Here is a 5,596-nt window from a genome sequence, read left to right as displayed (position 1 = left end):
GGTATTTTTGCTTTCTTTGTTCATGCATTTTTTATTATAAAATTGATATACAGAGGGTTTACAGTTACGTAAGTCAACTAAAGAATGCATTTCATTTTATTTTCTAAATTTCAAATTTTGAACTTAATTATTTTCTTTTGTTTCTTTAGAGTAATTCTTTTTTCACAGTCATCGTATTAGTTAATTTAATTTTGCATGAGTTTTACACATGTAAATTATTTAGACGCATATTTTGCTTTTAAAATATTTAACATGAATATTTAACAATTATTTTCTTAATTTTTATATGGTTGGTGAATTTAAATAAATTTAGTTTCTTGTAGTTCTAAACATATTTGTTGTTACTGTGTTTTCAAGAAGCACATACTTTATTAAGAAGGCTTCATTACCGGGTCACATTTTGGAAATATTTGTACTTTAATTAAAAAAATGTTTGAAGAGTTCCGGGAAGATGGCAGAGGAGAAGCTGGAATCTGAACAAGCTTTCGCAGAGAAAGCAGTTTTAGAGTTCCTGTGAACAGTCCTAAGCCAGAGAATCACACCAAGTGTGCCATCACAGGACAGAGAGTTAGACAAGAGAGGGGAAGCCAAGGCAAGGAGACACATCTGAGCGCTTGCCAGCAGCCGCCGTTGCTGCGGCAGGGTTGCGGTGGCTACCGCAGGGCACCCATACCTCAGCCACAGAGAGTCTGGGACGAAGGAGTCAGATGCAGCAGGCGAGTGGATTCTACTCAACACCAGCAAGAACCGACAAGGAGCGGACATCTTCATCCTGCAGTTTGCAGACCAGAGACTACCCAGGATCCAAGACTTGGCGTGAGTAGAAGCCTGACGTCCTCAATCCTTCTCAGGGAGCAGAGGAGAGAAGGCCACCCGTCCCCCCAGCACCAGTGATCTCGATCTTGGATACCGACAAAGCTCGGCGGAGCTGCTAGCTCCAACTCAGGCCTTGGAATAAAACGAGTCATTTAGCAGGTCACAAGAACTTGACAGTGAAGTGACCTGCCAGACTCAGATCCATCCAGGGAAAAGTCACCCAGCTCAGGTGCCAGCCATAGGAGTGGCTTTCCTCACTGGGTAACCAGAGCCAGAGGCTGCCCCTCCCTCTAGCAGCCTCCATAATCAATTGAAAAACAGAAACCCTGAGAATGGCTCCAGGCTGGGCTCTGTGAGTTTTTCACAAAATAGCCCCAGGGAAAAGTTACTGTTTGTTGAAAGGCCTCAACTCTACCCAGAACCTAGCCTCATCACTGCATCCCCCTCTTTTGTGATTCTCAAAGCAGATCACCCTCCCATTAAACTAACCTGGGAGGGGGATCTCAAAATCTTGGGTAAAGCAGAGCATTTTTCTGCCTGTTCGAACAAACTGACTTAAGAAACCAATCAAGCCACAGGACCTCAAGCAGACCAGAGACTCCAACAAGAGGCAGGTTACAGACACAAGGGAGATACAGGATTCTTCCCACCCCTCCCAAAAAGATTAAAAAAAAATCAAAGAACTTTTTTTCTTCTTCTTCTTCTTCTTCTTCTTCTTCTTCTTCTTCTTCTTCTTCTTCTTCTTCTTCTTCTTCTTCTTCTTCTTCTTCTTCTTCTTCTTCTTCTTCTTCTTCTTCTTCTTCTTCTTCTTCTTCTTCTTCTTCTTCTTCTTCTTCTTCTTCTTCTTCTTCTTCTTCTTCTTCTTCTTCTTCTTCTTCTTCTTCTTCTTCTTCTTCTTCTTCTTCTTCTTCTTTTTTTCTTCTTCTTCTTCTTTTTTTGGTACCTTATATATATAAAAATATTTTTTTCTTTTCTAAAACTTTTATTAATCTTTAATTTTTGCCTTTTTTGAAAAAAAATTGTTTTCCAGTAACGTTTTTTTCCTCTTATAATTTTTATTTTAGGGATACGTGAATGTGCGTTTTCCTTTATTTTTTTTTGTCTTCTTTCTCTTTTTCTTTCTTTTTGAATTATCTTTTTGTTTTTTTGTTTAGCTCTACTGAACTTCTGATCTTTTTTTCTCCCTTTTTTCTCCTTTTCATCTTTTCCTCTCTTTTGTTCTTCTTTATGTGACTTAACTCTTGTCTTGCACATCCTTAGATAAACCCTTAGTTAACTAGTAGACCCTATCCCCCATTGTGTACACACATAATCCACAAATTTATTACTCAATTCAAAACCTCTGAGACTTAAATTCCTTAATAGCAGTACTACCTCTTTATACTTATATAATATTTTAAGCATTTTTTTAAGTTTTTCACATCTCCTCTATGTCCCTCCCCTTCTCTCAATATATTCACATTACTCTCTAAATAGATTGTTTGTAAATCTCCATAATAATATTAATTTTTACGTTTCTATTTTTTTCTGGTCTCTTTTCATTTCTCTTTCCCTTTCTCCTTTTTTTTCTCTCTCTCTACTTGCATCCTACACAATCTATTTCCTGCATTGAGATTAGGACATAGTTAACTCTCCCTGTGCCTCCCCACACCAATCTATTTCTCTTTTACCCACATCTCTCCCTAACCCTAATAATTTCTGGTTTTCCAAATTCTTCTCTGCGGTTCGAAGCCCATTAACATATAGTGGTTTGATGTTGAATAGATGTATCTGTTGAACTAGAATGTATCTGTAGACTATTGACTGTACAAATGCAAACTTTGGTAAATGGTTGCCTTAAGATAGTGTTCTAGCACAAAACTGGTGCTAAATTCATCTCAAATGGGCAGAGTAAGCCGGAAAAACACAAGAAAAATGGCAAGTCTGGGTATCTCCACTCCCACTCATGATAATCATGGGACAGAACAGATAATGAATAATCCAGAGGAGAGGTCCCAAATAGCTCTACAAACACTGCTGGCAAACATGATAAATGAAAAGTTTGACAACTTAAAAAGGACTCTGTATGAGCGTGATAGGGAGAGAGAGGAGGCATCCCAAAAGTTTATACAGGAATATCATACGTGCGAGGAAGCTACTCAAAAACTGATACAGGACTTGAGTGAGCAACTTGAGAATACTCAAAGAGAAAGGGAGGAATGGCATGAGCAGGCTGAGAACACTCAAAGAGAACTGCAGGAATCCCACGAACTGGAGGAAGCTAAGAAAAGAGTAATACATGAATTTAGAGAATAGGTAGAGAATACACAAAGATCACTAAAGGCATTCATCTAATCCATTAACAAAGAGCTGAAGGAAGTCAGGGAGACCACAAAGGCAATGCTGAATGGAACCCCACAGAAGGAATGGGAGTCCAAAGAAACCATAACAAATCAACTAAGTGATTTGAGAACAAACACTGAACACCAAATTAAGGAAGTAAAGAAATTCATACAATACCTAAAACAGAGCTTCAACAAAGAATTTGAAGCCATCAAAGCTGACCAATTAGAAGGAAAAGAGATAAAAAACAAAGTAGAGAGTCTTGACAACAGGTTAGACCATGCAGAAGATCGAATCTCAGGGATTGAAGACAGCCTAGATATTATAGAGAAAGAATATACAACCATCCAAGACAAGTCCAAGAAATATGATAGATCTATCCAACACCTGGAAGTCACCATCAGAAGGCCTAATCTAAGGATAATGGGTGTAGAGGAGCACCTAGAAACAGAAGTTAATGGTCTAGGAAATTTGTTTAATAGGATCCTAGCAGAGAACTTCCCAAACATACAAAAAGATAGGCCTATTCAGATACAAGAAGCTTTTAGAACCCAAAATAGACCAGACAAGAATAGGACATCCCACTGTCACATTATAATCCACACAGGATCAACTCAGAACAAGGAAAAGATCCTTAAAACTGTCAAGGAGAAAAGGTTACTCACCTATAAAGGGAAACCAATTAGAATCACCTCAGATTTCTCAGCAGAGACAATCAAAGCAAGAAGAGCCTGGAATGATGTATGCCATGCCCTAAAAACAAACAACTATCAACCAAGAATACTGTACCCAGCTAAACTCTACTTCATAACTAAAGGCCAAATAAAAACCATCCATAGCAAAGAAAAATGGAAACAATACATCTCCACCAAACCAGCCCTACAAAAGATTCTTAAAGATGTCCTACACATAGAAAAGCAACAAGACCACAATAAAGGCCAAGAAACTGCACCCAAACTGAGAATCCAAGAACCATAGGAAGAACCCAGTTTTCGCAGCCCCCAAGAAGGTGGATAACATGGCAGGAACTCCCAAATACCTCTCAGTCCTATTTCTTAACGTTAACGGACTGATCTCTCCAATTAAGCGACATAGACTGTCTAGTTGTATTAAAAAACAAGACCCTTCTATCTGCTGCCTGCAGGAGTCACATCTTTCCCGTAAAAACAAACACATTTTCAATGTTAAAGGCTGCAACAAAATTTACCAAGCAAACGGCTCCCATAAAAAGGCGGGAGTTGCAATCCTAATATCAGATGAAATAGATTTCAAATTAAAATTAGTGAGAAGGGATAAAGAAGGTCGCTACATACTAATTCAGGTATCTCTCATTCAGGAGGATATTACAATTCTAAATATCAACTCACCATACAATGGAGCACGCAAATTTATCCAAGACACACTACTTTCCCTCAAACCCCATATAACCTCAAAGACAATATTTGTTGGGGATTTTAACACACCACTCTCACTACTAGATAGATCAACATGGCAAAAAGTCAACAGAGAAACTGCAGATCTAAATGGCTGCATAGATCAAATAGACTTAACAGACTTCTACCGAACATTTCACCCAGCCGCATCATAATACACGTTTATCTCAGCTGCACATGGAACATTTTCTAAAAGAGACCACATTTTAGGCCACAAAACAAACTTGTCCAAATTCAGAAACATTGAAGTTATACCTTGCATTCTCTCTGAGCATAAGGGAATAACATTAGAACTCAACACCAAAAGCCACCAAAGAAAGTCCGGTATCACATGGAGGCTGAACAACACACTGCTGAATCATGAATGGGTCATGGAAGAGATTAGAAAGGAAATTCAAATATTCATGCTATTCAACAAAAATGATCACACAAAATACCAGCTCATCTGGGACAGAGCAAAGTACCCAGAGGCAAATTTATAGCTCTGAGCTCGTACATCAACAAATTGGAGAGATCTGATACTAACAATTTAATGACACATCTAAACCTCCTTGAAAAAGAGCAGCAAGATAAATCTCAACCCAGTAGACAGAAAGAAATAATTGAAATTAAATCAGAATTAAATAAATTAGAATCCAAAAAAACTATAGAAAGAATCAACAAAACAAAGAGTTGGTTCTTCGCAAAACTTAACAATATTGACAGGCCCTTAGCAAATCTTATCAGAAAAAGAAGAGAACACACCCAAATTAATAAACGCAGAGATGAGAATGAAACATCACGGTGGAAAAAATCAAGATTCAGAACATTATAAGGGAGTACTTCTCAAAACTTTATGCTAATAAGTTTGAGAACTTGACAGAAATGGACCTTTTCCTAGCAAATATTGACATGCCAAAACTAAACGAAGATAAGTTAAACTATCTTATCAGGCCCATATCAAGCATTGAAATAGAAACAGCAATAAGAGACCTCCCAGCTAAGAAAAGTCTAAGACCAGATGGTTTTACAACGGAATTTTACAA

This window comes from Dipodomys spectabilis, unplaced genomic scaffold, assembly GCF_019054845.1.
Source record: "Dipodomys spectabilis isolate Male_0828 unplaced genomic scaffold, ASM1905484v1 ptg000454l, whole genome shotgun sequence".
Classification (NCBI taxonomy): Eukaryota; Metazoa; Chordata; class Mammalia; order Rodentia; family Heteromyidae; genus Dipodomys; species Dipodomys spectabilis.
Note: the sequence above shows the minus strand (reverse complement) of the source record.